Raw genomic sequence first — 14745 nt, forward strand, 5'->3', positions numbered from 1 at the left:
TCATAACAACTTATACAGGTGACAAAAGTGAGCTTGGAGAAGCATTTCGAAAACATTGGGATATTCTACACACAGATCCGGGACTACCACTAAAAAATTGGGCCCTGCCACAGATAGGTTTCAAGAGATCAAGGTCCCTATGGGATATCCTGGTAAAAACGGACCCAGTCCATTGCTATACTAAAGCTACATGGTTAGACACGAAGAAACCTGGGGTATACCAATGTTTGGGTTGTTACTATTTGTGGTGGTTTAATTACAGGGACTGCTTTTTCTCAACCTTTATAGAAGAAAAATCTACAAACATAAGTTCCGCCTCACATGTACTCCCACTCACATTGTATACCTTCTACACTGTACATGTGGACTATATTATGTAGGGAAGACCTGTGATGACTTCCAGACACGGATGGCCAATCACAGATCCGCCATCAGGACAGCGATTACTAAAGGGACATCAGAACAACCAGTTGCCCGCTACTTTATACATTTAACACATTATGTTACAGATTTAAAGTATACTCTCATTGATTATGTTCCTCCCTTAAGTAGAGTGGGTGATCGTAATAGGATATTACTCCAGAAGGAAGCACGTTGGACTTATAATTTGGAAACATTAGTTCCAAAAGTACTAAATAGTCATTTGGAATGGCAAGCTTTTCTATAGTGATTTTCCTCTGTTTTTTTGTTTTTTTATTGGTTTCTATTCCATAATACATTCTGCATTTATTGAGTGTTTCTCTTTAAATGATCTTATGAGAGCCATGAATCCATCCCCTAGGAGTTGATCATACAGATTTGAATATATAGATTTACAGTCCAAAATATGCCTTTGTAACTAGATACTATGTACTACCTCTGTAGCATTCTTTTGATACTGCGGGATCTAGTATACCTGGTGTTTCCTGTTGTCATGACAACAATAATATAGTGCTGGGGTAAGTTCTATTGCATAGCAATCGACAGTGTTACACTCATGTTTATTTTACTAGCCCATCTGTAATCCACACATAACGTTTCTCTTTGTACTATATAATACAACATCTGTAGTATAGAATGCCTTTTTTGCAGTGATAGTAGGCTCCGTCATGTACTATTTGTTTAAACCGTTTCTATGGTAACCAAGTATAGTGTATTGGACTTTGAACGGAACAGTTTTATTGTATGTGCACTTTGCTTATTACACTTTATGTTAGCTATATGATGTAGTGCAATTAAGATCAGTTTCTTTTGGTTTATGTTAATGTATATGCAATTTAATTTTAGCGTGCTGCGGGGACGTCATGTTGGGGGCGGTCCAACACAAGAGAGCGTGTTCTCAGTGTTCAGCATAATGTATTTATTTCTTACACTTATTTGTCTGAGTGTGCTTGATATTTTAAAGTCCCATTGAGTGCTCTTCTTTTCTGCTTATTGTGTGTATATATATATATATATATATATATATATATATATATATATATATATATATATATATATATATATATATATATATATATATATATATATATATATATATAGTATACATGTAGGTAGGTAGATAGATTTAAAATAAAAATATGTATATAAAAATTCAATTTATTTAAAATGGATATTTTATATGTCAAGGTTTTTGACTGGGAGGACTCATAAGTGTATATATATTTGCATATAATTGTATGTGCTTATGTATATATGTGTTTATACATATGTATATGAGTACATACACACATACAAATATATATACACTTTTGAGCCCTTCCCAGTCAAACATATACCCGATGCATTTTAAAGGGACATGAAACCCAATATTTCTCTGTCATAAATCAGATAGAACATATAATTCTAAACAACTTTCCATTTTTTTTAACCTAATTTGCTTCATTTTCTTGGTATCCTTTGTTAAATGAGCAGCAATACACTGCTGGGAGTTAGCTGAACACCAAGCAAATTAGATAATAGAAACAAATTGGAATGTTGTTTAATACTGCAAACAATGCATATTTTTGGGTTTCATGGCCCTTTAAACCATTTTTATATAATCTGGCATTATTCCTAGGGTGTTCCAGCGAGATTGATCAGAAGCGCTCCACTTGTAATCTAGGGCAAAGTAGGTAAAATCACTGATTTGCGTGTTTAGGTTGTCAGGACGAGTAGACATTACACTCTTTTTCTATCACTATATGGTTGCTTTGCAACTTTTACAGGTACGTTTCAAACAATATTTATTTCTACTATTAGTTAAAGGACCATTATTTTAGTGTGAACTGAAAACAAAACGGCGACTATGACTATTTGCAAAAGACTTGTAATATATATATATATTTATTTATTTTCAGAGATGAATTGCCTGGTATTTCGGCGCTCGGCTGACCGTAATAGGCGGGATCAGACTGATATACTACAGGAAAGTTCAACTCTCTGAAAAGCATTACTGGGCTAAAAAGCTGCACTCAGGTGGTATTTTGTCATAGAACAGGCTAACAATGCTATTGAGCCAGTTGTTCGTTCCTGTGAGTGCACTTCTCTCTGTATATATTTAGTCTCCCTATGGGAAAAAGGGGCAACTAGATGTGTACTCCTTGCTCAGTGTGCTAAGAGGAATATGGCTACACCTCACTGCCGATCAATGAAAAACGGCGACTATGACTTTTTGCAAAAGACTTGGAATATATATATATATATATATATATATATATATATATATATATATATATATATATATATATATATATATATATATATATATATATATATATATATATATATATGAAAGGTATAGGACAAGACAGGCACCAGGGGCACACTTCGTGTAATACGTTCAAATAAATGATAAGTTATAGACAGTGGGAAAATCCACGCTCACCTGGTTAAACCTCAAGATATGAGGTATTTTCTGGCACTAGTGTTAGTATGCTCTCACTCCTCGCGGCCCTTCTGCACTTCCACTGTTCCTTGGGAGTTCCTTGGTCTTTGGAATATCCCCAGTTAATCCTCAGTTTATAGGGACAATATGGGGTATGTGGGTGGGAGAGGTTGTGTACTATTTTATCTATATCAAAATATACACTACTAACACCATACAGGTAAAACCAGGTATTTTAATCACACAAATGTATATACATAAAACAATAATTGTTAACAGTAACAGGCATAAAAGAACTTTTCAGTCCATAAAAAACAAAAGGAAATATCTTCCAGCAATAGGCTATAGAGCCGTAGTCAGACCGGGCAATTGTTTCCAGCAATCTGGACTGCAGGCCAGGCTGGCTAATGTGCTCTAATGTCTAGGTATCCGGTTATGGAGCAATAAAGGACCAAAGTGGATCCGCTATATTCTTTTAAGATATACAGCAATCCAGTCCGCCCCCCGCCATACGCTACGATACAGCTACGATACAGCACGCAGTACACACTGATTCACACGGAGCTGCATAAGGACTGGATTGCTGTATATCTTAAAAGAATATAGCGGATCCACTTTGGTCCTTTATTGCTCCATAACCGGATACCTAGACATTAGAGCACATTAGCCAGCCTGGCCTGCAGTCCAGATTGCTGGAAACAATTGCCCGGTCTGACTACGGCTCTATAGCCTATTGCTGGAAGATATTTCCTTTTGTTTTTTATGGACTGAAAAGTTCTTTTATGCCTGTTACTGTTAACAATTATTGTTTTATGTATATACATTTGTGTGATTAAAATACCTGGTTTTACCTGTATGGTGTTAGTAGTGTATATTTTGATATAGATAAAATAGTACACAACCTCTCCCACCCACATACCCCATATTGTCCCTATAAACTGAGGATTAACTGGGGATATTCCAAAGACCAAGGAACTCCCAAGGAACAGTGGAAGTGCAGAAGGGCCGCGAGGAGTGAGAGCATACTAACACTAGTGCCAGAAAATACCTCATATCTTGAGGTTTAACCAGGTGAGCGTGGATTTTCCCACTGTCTATAACTTATCATTTATTTGAACGTATTACACGAAGTGTGCCCCTGGCGCCTGTCTTGTCCTATACCTTTCAGATTCTTTCAAGAGGAACCTCGCCCTGCGGGGGATCATTTTTCTTTCTAAAGACGAGCTGCCTAACTACTCACAGCACACCGGAACTAGCCCTGTGGATTTTAATGAACATTACATCTCCATAGACTTACCACATCTGAACTATGAGACTGTTCGCTGCATAAATTGCAAGTGTCTGATATAAATACATATAGATATATATTCTAGCTAGTGGATGGGAATATATATTTAGACAAACAGTACACTCATACACTTCTAGCGCTGATTATTTCCTCCTTTTAATATATATATATATATATAAAAAAAATTCAGAGAGGAATTGCCTGGTATTTCGGCGCTGGACTGACCATAATAGGCGGGATCAGACTGATATACTACAGGAAAGTTCAACTCTGTAAAAAGCATTACTAGGCTAAAAAGCTGCACCCAGGTGGTAAATCACCATAGAATAGGTTAACAATGGTATTGAACCAGTTGTTCGTTCCTGTGAGTGCACTTCTCTCTCTGTATGTATATATATATATGATAATATATTTTACCAAAGTACCATCAGATATATGTAGAAATATGTATTTAGGAATAAATAGAACATATTCTGTTATGTGAAGAAAATTGGTAATGTGAAATATTCATATTTACATGTCAGATTAGAGCACATTAGAATATTCAATCGAGTTTGAGCACGAGTAGGGTGTCACTTTTTTGCTCCATTGACTTCTATGGGGGAATACGCTCCACTTTTAATCTGGCCCTTAGTAGGTGGAGTTTTCAAAAGGAAAATTGGAAAATAAAAGTAAAGGAGCTATTTTTAAACTATTTAATATACTCCAGCAGGTAAAATGGAACATTGTGAACACATTTAAGGGGATACAATTGTGCAGTGCATTGTCCCCTTAAATTATAGAAGAGGGTAATAATAAGTTAAAGTATGCTACAAGACTGTTGTATTATGCATATTTAAACACTTTGGGCTAGATTACAAGTGGTGCAGTATTATTTTTTTGCGCAAGCGAAAACTCCGATTGGGTCTTTAATTTTGGAATTGCAGGGCTGCATTCATATTAAAAGTTCCCAAAAAATTATTTTGCACTAGTATTAACATGAATAGGGTGCATACGTGTGCATAGAGATCAATGGAGAAAAAAAGTGGGGAAAAACCTTACACCCGAGATTACACAAACTATCGCCTTTTCACATTCCCCATAGAAGTCAAAGGAAATTTTTTTTTCTTAAAAAAACAAACACCCACTGCGCATACAACATAGCATATTCGCATTATAAAATGTGAAATATTTACAGTAATTGTGCAATATTTTGTTTTAATTATTTTTATTAGACAGTTATTATGAGTGTAACTGTACTTTGTAATGTATTTTCAAAGTGTTTTGTGCAACTTTTTAGTTTCAGAAAACAGTTAACCACAGCTCTGAGATCACGGAAAGGATTGAAGCGTAAAGGGCAATTTCACTCGACTTGTAATATCAGCAAAATTGAAATGGCTCACAGAAAATACGATTGCGCTCGCACAAAACCGTTTGTGCCTTACTTGTAATCTAGCCCTTTATATTACAATTACAAGGTGCTTACTGTCCCTTTAAGGGAAATCAAATTGCTGTTTAGTTGTGAAAACACGGTGGAAAGATCATTATCTCTTTTCACAACTACAGTGAGCTGCACTAAGCTAAAGTCAATAAATAGCTCTCCTTTCTGGGCTGGCATTTACAGAGTTATTAGAATTTAGCAGCTAATTCTATAGCAGCAAATACAACTTAAAAACTGCCATTAAGAACATGTCAACATGCATTATAGAAGGTAAAATGTATTCATAATACTTTGATTGCATAAACTAGAAAATTATTAAAGGTAGGAACAAACTGACATAGCATTAAATTAGGATTTTAGTACAAGATATGTATTATGGCACCTGTCATCAGTGTTCTGCTCAGTTATCTATCTCTGCTAGACAGGAAGGACAGACGTGTAATATTTCTAAGCCACGAATACTCCTATATTATTTCTTAGATGGACCAAAATGAAAGTGGTTTTTTTTAGTTTATTTACCTGTTTACAAATAAAATGATCTGATAAACTATAAATCTGTACTTTAACAAGATTGTGTGCAGATATACTGGTTATCCTAATATTCATGCAGAAAAATCAGTAAATGCATTTTCTTATCTCCCTTTACCAGTAATAGTATTACACCCGCAAGTATTTTCCCAATGTGTACTATTCTGCTCAGAAAAATATGGAAGGTGAGTTTTTCTTTACTATTTAATGCAATGCATCTCCCTATGGAAGCTGAGGGGTTAAATCATTGTCACATGTGTTACTGGGTAATGACATCTTCTGTTATTGTACAGCTGTTCTTGAAGTATTTAGCTTTAGTTGTTTTAGAATGAGGTCCTTTTTCTGTGAGTCATATTTCATTTGTATGGGTTTGGAATAAAATGGACATGTAATTATTGTTCATAGTCTTGTGCAGAGACAGACAAAATTATGCATGAGCAAGAGTGTAAATGAAAGAAGTTGTATTTAATCATTGTGCAAAGCTATTTTGTTATGTTAGTTTGACTAAATTCTTTTAACCTCTTAAGGACATATGACGGAATTTTTCCATCATAAAACAATTGAGCAAACTGAAAGCTGTGTCCTTAAAGGGTTAATTATGGAGATATTTTTTTTTGCATATTTTGCTTAAAGGGCCAGTAAACCTAGCAAATGTTATATAATTCTGCACATAGTGCAATATTATATAACATTAGCTTAGCACCAGATTTCTAAAGCAAATTGTTAGATAGATATTTAGCAAAGAAAGCAGAACGCCGCTCGTGGCTCTACTGAGCGGGTCTGTTTTCTTCTGCTAAGCACATCGCGGGAACGCTGTCTAGTCACAGCACACCCAATCACGCTATTAAAATCAATGTAGCTCGCTCCCGCTCTGGTCTGGTAGCGGAAGCGAGCTACATTGAGTTTAATAGCGCGATTGGGCCGGTTGTGATTAGACAGCGTGCTCAGATGCGCTTAGGAACCTGGCGCTAAGCTAATGTTATATAATTCTGCACTATGTGCAGAATTTTATAACATTTGCTAGGTTTACTGGCCCTTTAAGCAAAATATGGCCATATTGTGTGACTAAGATCCCAATTTTAAAATATGAGCTTAGGTGAATTTTTGCAATATTTAAAATGTTTTGACAATATAGACTGGATGTGCGGCAATATTCTATTTTGTGTAATTATTGGTTGGTTGCTTGCACCCCTAAGAAGTAATATTAATAAAATTATTTTGTAAGGTGTGCAGAAACATTTGTATTTGTGTGTGTGTATATGTATGTGAGTATATATGTGTGTATATATATATATATATATATATATATATATATATATAGGATACTTGAAAAGAGAAAACGAGGAACCAAGAACTTGAATGCCAAGTGGTTTATTAAGTACACAAGGTGGGTAGCACTGTCACAGGTGTGCAAGGGGTGCTAGAATTGATGCGTTTTGCGCATGCTCACATGCGCTTCATCAGAGATCAATTAATGTTACCTGTAGTGAGGTTATATGGAGAACAACAGCCAATAGAACAAAAGAACAAAAAGGTGGGCAGTGCTAATCCCTTAGATACCTAAGTGAAGGTAATTAGTGAGAACAACTTGTGAATAAAATAATGATATGAAAACAAACAAACAAAAATAGTGACTTACAATCAGTGGTTGAGTTATTGTAGTGAATGTTGGTGAAGGGAGTAAAGGGATCAGCTATTGGCGAAGTATTCTTCATTCAGAATGGGGGAAAGTTCGTGAGGCGTGAACTATGTTGAGAGGTCGTGTATGTACACTGAAGTTTGTTGTTTTGTCAATGTTACTAAGTCAATACATTTATTTTCTTTTGTTGTAATATTCTTTTAAAAACCACAAAAAAACTGTGCTAGAAACCCTATAGGTACTAAGAATTCTGTTCCTACATATCTAAAATGTAGTAATATTTATGAGCCCTAAAGTCTTTGGGTTAAATTCACAAGACTAAGTTGTAACAGAACACATAAGGTGCATATAGGACTCTGCATAGGTTAACAAGAGTCTGGGGGCTTGTGCTAAAGACTCTTAAGAAAGGGGATAAATAGGGAACCAGATATGCAAAGAAAAGAACAGAAATGCAGGACAAGGGAATTATTGAGGGAAGGGAAATGAGTAAAAAAAGTAAAAAAATGATCATAAACTTCTATATTTCACAAGCTTGAATATTGGACTAGGTACTAATAGGGAGAGAATGAGTTATGTGCATCCTGAATCCCCAGGGGGCTGGAAAATTTTGATGTGTATGGAGTAAATACCTAGTTAACTATGTCCAGACCGCTGGGAGAAAACAATACCAATCGGTAAGTGGGTGCCTACTCAGTCTAAACATTTGCCTAGTGGCAAAGGTGGTAACCCTATTGTAAATATGTGTGTGTATGAACAAGAGTATCTTAGAAGTAAAAATATGCAAAAATAACAAAGTGGCTAAAAGAATAACTGAAAAAATATATAGAGAGAACTATATATATATATAGGGAAACTATTCTTGAAAAATTTAAAAGAATATATACATACATATCTTTGTATTAGTAGTAGGTACTTTTTTTTAATTATGTTTGTGTGCATTAATTCTAATTAGTGATGTCAGCAATGATGTCATGGGGGTATGTGATGCATGATTTCCTGTAAAAGGTTTAAATTTCTTGTAAATGGAGCCAGCTTCAGGAAGGAGAAAGAGTCCCAAAATGTAGCTGTATGCCAAGCACCACTGTCAACAATAAAATAATGTGATTGAGCACATTGGAGTGTCTGCCTCTTACTTTTGAAAGTTCACTTGTTAATTCTCCCGGTCTTAGAGTCTTTAGGAAGTACTTTGAAATAAATAAAATGTAACTTTCATTAGATTAAAAATTAGTTTAGTATTTAAAAACATACACCTAGATTACGAGTTTTGCGTTAGGCTTAAAAAGCAGCTTTGACTGGTCCCAACACTGCTTTTTAACGCCCGCTGGTATTACGAGTCTTGAAGGTACAGGTGTACCACTCACTTTTTTGGTCAGACTTGGAAATACCGCAAATCCACTTACGTAAATTGCGTATCCTCTTTTTTCAATGGGACTTGCATAGCGCCTGTATTACGAGTCTGCCAAAAAGTGAACGGTAGACCCTCTCCTGTCAAGACTGGTACTGCATTTTAAAGTCAAATAGTTAAGAGTTTTACACTACAACGCCGTAGCATAAAACTCTTAACTAAAGTGCTAAAAAGTACACTAACACCCATAAACTACCTATTAACCCCTAAACTGAGGCCCTCCCACATCGCAAACACTAAAAGAAAATTTTTAATCCTTAATATGCCAAACCAGTCATCGCCGCCACTATAATAAATGTATTAACCCCTAAACCGCTGCACTCCCACCTCGCAAACATTAGTTAAATATTATTAACCCCTAATATGCCATCCCTAACATCGCCGACACCTACCTACATTTATCAACCCCTAATCTGCTGCCCCCAACTTCGCTGCCACTATGCTAAAGTTATTAACCCCTAAATCTAAGTCTAACCCTAACCCCCCTAACTTAAATATAATTTAAATAAATCTAAATAAAATTACTATAATTAACTAAATTATTTATATTTACAACTAAATACTTACCTATAAAATAAACCCTAAGCTAGCTACAATATAACTAATAATTACATTGTATCTAGTTTAGGGTTTATTTTTATTTTACAGGCAAATTTGTATTTATTTTAACTAGGTAGAATAGTTACTAAATAGTTATTAACTATTTAATAAACTAACTTGCTAAAATAAATACAAAAGTACCTGTAAAATAAAACCTAACAATAACACCTAACACTACGCTATAATTAAATTAATTCCCTAAATTAAATAAAATATAATTAGCTAAAGTACAAAAACAAACAAACACTAAACTACAGAAAATAAAAAACAAATTGCAAGATTTTTAAACTAATTACACCTAATCTAATCCCCCTAACAAAATAAAAAAGCCCCCCAAAATACAAAAAAGCCCTACCCTACACTAAATTACAAATAGCCCTTAAAATGGCCTTTTGCGGGGCATTGCCCCAAAGTAATCAGATCTTTTACCTGTAAAGAAAAATTACAAATCCCCCCAACATTAAAAACCACCACCCACACAACCAACCCTACTCTAAAACCCACTCAATACCCCCTTAAAAAAAACTAACACTAACCCCTTGAAGATCACCTTACCGAGAGAAGTCTTCATCCAACCGGGCCGAAGTCCTCAACGAAGCCGGGAGAAGTCTTCATCCAAGCCAGGCGAAGTGGTCCTCCAGACGGGCAGAAGTCTTCATCCAGACGGCATCTTCTATCTTCATCCATCCGGCGCGGAGCGGGTCCATCTTCAAGACATCCGACGTGGAGCATCCTCTTCTTTCCACGGTGACTGAAGTATGAAGGTACCTTTAAGTGACGTCATCCAAAATGGCATCCCTTCAATTCCAATTGGCTGATTCTATCAGCCAATCGGAATTAAGGTAGAAAAAATCCTATTGGCTGATGCAATCAGCCAATAGGATTGAGCTGGCATTCTATTGGCTGATTGGAACAGCCAATAGAATGCCAGCTCAATCCTATTGGCTGATTGGATCAGCCAATAGGATTGAAGTTCAATCCTATTGGCTGATTGCATCAGCCAATAGGATTTTTCCTACCTTAATTCCGATTGGCTAATAAAATTCTATCAGCCAATCGGAATCTAAGGGACGCCATCTTGGATGACGTCACTTAAAGGAACCTTCCTTCTTCAGTCGCCGTGGAAAGAAGAGGATGCTCCGCATCGGATGTCTTGAAGATGGATCCGCTCCGCACCGGATGGATGAAGATAGAAGATGCCGTCTGGATGAAGGCTTCTGCCCGTCTATAGGACCACTTCTGCCCATCTGGAGGACCACTTCTGTCGGATTCGTTGAGGACTTCGGCCCGGTTGGATGAAGACTTCTCCTGGTAAGGTGATCTTCAAGGGGTTAGTGTTAGGTTTTTTTAAGGGGGTATTGGGTGGGTTTTAGAGTAGGGTTGGTTGTGTGGGTGGTGGGTTTTAATGTTGGGGGGATTTGGAATTTTTTTTACAGGTAAAAGATCTTATTTCTTTGGGGCAAAAGGTCCTTTTAAGGGTTATTTGTAATTTAGTGTAGGGTAGGGCTTTTTTTATTTTGTGGGGGCTTAGACTTAGGGGTGTTAGACTTAGACTTAGGGGTGGTTAGGGTTAGACTTAGGTTTAGGGGTTAATATGTTTATTATAGTGGGGGCGGCAGATTAGGGGTTAATAAGTGTAGGTAGGTTGCGTCGACATTTGGGGGTGGCAGATTAGGGGTTAATAAATATAATGTAGGCGTCGGCGATGTTGGGGGCAGCATATTAGGGGTTCATAAGTATAATGTAGGTGGTGGCGGTGTCCAGAGCGGCAGATTAGGGGTTAATAATACAATGTAGGTGTCGGCGATGTTGGGGGCAGCAGATTAGGGGTTCATAAGTATAATGTAGGGGGCAGCGGTGTCCGGAGCGGCAGATTAGGGGTTAATAATATAATGTAGGTGTCGGCGATGTCGGGGGTGGCAGGTTAGGGGTTAATAAGTGTAAGATTAGGGGTGTTTAGACTCGAGGTTCATGTTAGGGTGTTAGGTGTAGACATAAATTTTATTTCCCCATAGGAATCAATGGGGCTGCGTTAGGAGCTAAACGCTGCTTTTTTGCAGGTGTTAGACTTTTTTTCAGCCGGCTCTCCCTATTGATTCCTATGGGGAAGTCGTGTACGAGCACGTTACACCAGCTCACCTCTGACTTAAGCAGTGCTGGTATTGGAGTGCGGTAATGAGCAAAATTTTGCTCAACGCTCACTTCTTGTCTTTTAACGCCGGGTTTGTAAAAACCTGTAATACCAGCGCTGTCTGTAAGTGAGCGGTGAGCATCAACTGCTCGTTAGCACCGTATAGCCTCTAACACAAACTCGTAATCTAGCCGAAGGTTTTGCTATGTGTCTATATCACCTATTTAAGTAGTCCAGAAATTAATACCATAAACTAAGGGCTAACTAATGTGCGCTGGTATTACAAATTTTCAGAGCGTGCTTCCATAGGCTCTTATGGGAGCCTTGCTCTGATGCATCAGAACCAAAGCGGAGCGAATGGGTTAAGTAGCGCAGCAATGGCAGCAAACTTAAATATATATGTTTATGCTTATATACATATACAGTGGGGAAAAAAAGTATTTAGTCAGCCACCAATTGTGCAAGTTCTCCCACTTAAGAAGATGAGAGAGGCCTGTAATTTTCATCATTTGTATACCTCAACTATGAGAGACAAAATGTGTAAACAAATCCAGACAATCACATTGTCTGATTTGGAAAGAATTTATTTGCAAATTATGGTGGAAAATAAGTATTTGGTCAATATCAAAAGTTCATCTCAATACTTTGTTAAGTATCTTTTGTTGGCAATGACAGAGGTCAAATCATTTCTGTAAGTCTTCACAAGGTTGTCACACACTGTTGCTGGTATGTTGGCCCATTCCTGCATGCAGATCTCCTCTAGAGCAGTGATGTTTTGGGGCTGTTCCTGGGCAACACAGACTTTCAACTCCCTCCAAAAGTTTTCTATGGGGTTAAGATCTGGAGACTGGCTAGGCCACTCCAGGACCTTGAAATGCTTCTTACAAAGCCAATCCTTCATTGCCCGGGCGGTGTGTTTGGGATCATTGTCATGCTGAAAGACCCAGCCACATTTCATCTTCAATGCCCTTGCTGATGGAAGGAGGTTTGCACTCAAAATCTCAGGATACATGGCCCCATTCGTTCTTTCATGTACACGGATCAGTCGTCCTGTTCCCTTTGCAGAGAAACAGCCCCAAAGCATGATGTTGCCACCCCCATGCTTCACAGTAGGTATGGTGTTCTCTCTCCTCCAAACACGACAAGTTGTGTTTCTACCAAACAGTTCTACTTTGGTTTCATCTGACCATATGACATTCTCCCAATCCGCTTCTGGATCATCCAAATGCTCTCTAGCATACTTCAGACGGGCCCAGACAGCGTAGTGTGTTACTGATGGTAGCCTCTGTTACGTTGGTCCAGCTCTCTGCAGGTCATTCACTAGGTCCCCCCATGTGGTTCTGGGATATTTGCTCACCGTTCTTGTGATCATTTTGACACCATGGGGTGAGATCTTGCGTGGAGCCCCAGATCAATGGAGATTATCAGTGGTCTTGTATGTCTTCCTTTCTAATTATTGCTCCCACAGTTGATTTCTTCACACCAAGCTGCTTGCCTATTGCAGATTCAGTCTTCCCAGCCTGGTGCAGGGCTACAATTTTGTTTCTGGTGTCCTTCGACAGCTCTTTGGTCTTCACCATAGTGGAGTTTGGAGTGTGACTGTTTGAGGTTGTGGACAGGTGTCTTTTATACTGATAACAAGTTCAAACAGGTGCCATTAATACAGGTAATGAGTGGAGGACAGAAGAGCCTCTTAAAGAAGAAGATACAGGTATGTGAGATCCAGAAATCTTGCTTGTTTGTAGGTGACCAAATACTTATTTTCCACCATAATTTGCAAATAAATTCTTTCCAAATCAGACAATGTGATTGTCTGGATTTGTTTCCACATTTTGTCTCTCATAGTTGAGGTATACCTATGATGAAAATTACAGGCCTCTCTCATCTTCTTAAGTGGGAGAACTTGCACAATTGGTGGCTGACTAAATACTTTTTTTTCCCCACTGTATATGTATGTGTTAATATGTGTATATACATATATTAACACATAAATATATATGTATATTAGAATAAACATATATATTTACAGGTAACACACAGTTCCCATAGACCGCTATGTAAAGGCACCTTTCAGTGCCGTTTTTTTCTAACACCCCACTCCCACCAACTTAAGCCCCAAAATACTGCCTAGTGCAGTAATTTTATTAAAAAATAATGATGCTGCTATCTTTATTTTTTAATGAAATACACTAGACTGTATTTTAGGGGCATTCAGGGACATTTATAAAATTAACCAGAGATATGATGAGCTCGCAATAACCATTCACTTGTAATGGCTGATTATTATCGAGTGCCCACAAACTGGCAAATTTGCCCATTTGCGGAAGCACGATAATTTAGCACACCACCTGTAATCTAGCCGACAATGTGCAAATATTGACACTGCTATTACAGAAGCTGAATATGTCAGTTGATATATGTGTAATGTACAAGGTTACCTTTGGAGTGGAGGTAAACCCCGCCAACTACAAATATTAAGGGAATACTAAAAGATGAAAATAAATAAATTTACTGGGGGTCTCTCATTAACAGGATTTCATGATGTAACAAATGAGGCCTCTTGTAACAAACAAAAATATAGTATAGTCCCTAATTCAGGTATAACAATCAATAGATAGAAGCCAAACCATTTTAATATATAAAGCAGAGAGCATTGCTGTATCTTCTGCAATTGTAAAATGCATATTCAATATAGGTCGTGTCCTTTCATAATTATCACATGTACATTATTCCCCATCCTTCCGATATATGTAGGGTTATGTGAAGAAATCTAAAAAACACATTTGTAGGAATAACGACAAACAGTGTAAATTTTGTGGATCCCTTTTAATAGTGTAGTGATGTTAATAGGTGACGTTTTACAATTAACTTGTTGTGCTCTGAAACCAT

Source organism: Bombina bombina, chromosome 5 (genome assembly GCF_027579735.1).
Source record: "Bombina bombina isolate aBomBom1 chromosome 5, aBomBom1.pri, whole genome shotgun sequence".
Classification (NCBI taxonomy): Eukaryota; Metazoa; Chordata; class Amphibia; order Anura; family Bombinatoridae; genus Bombina; species Bombina bombina.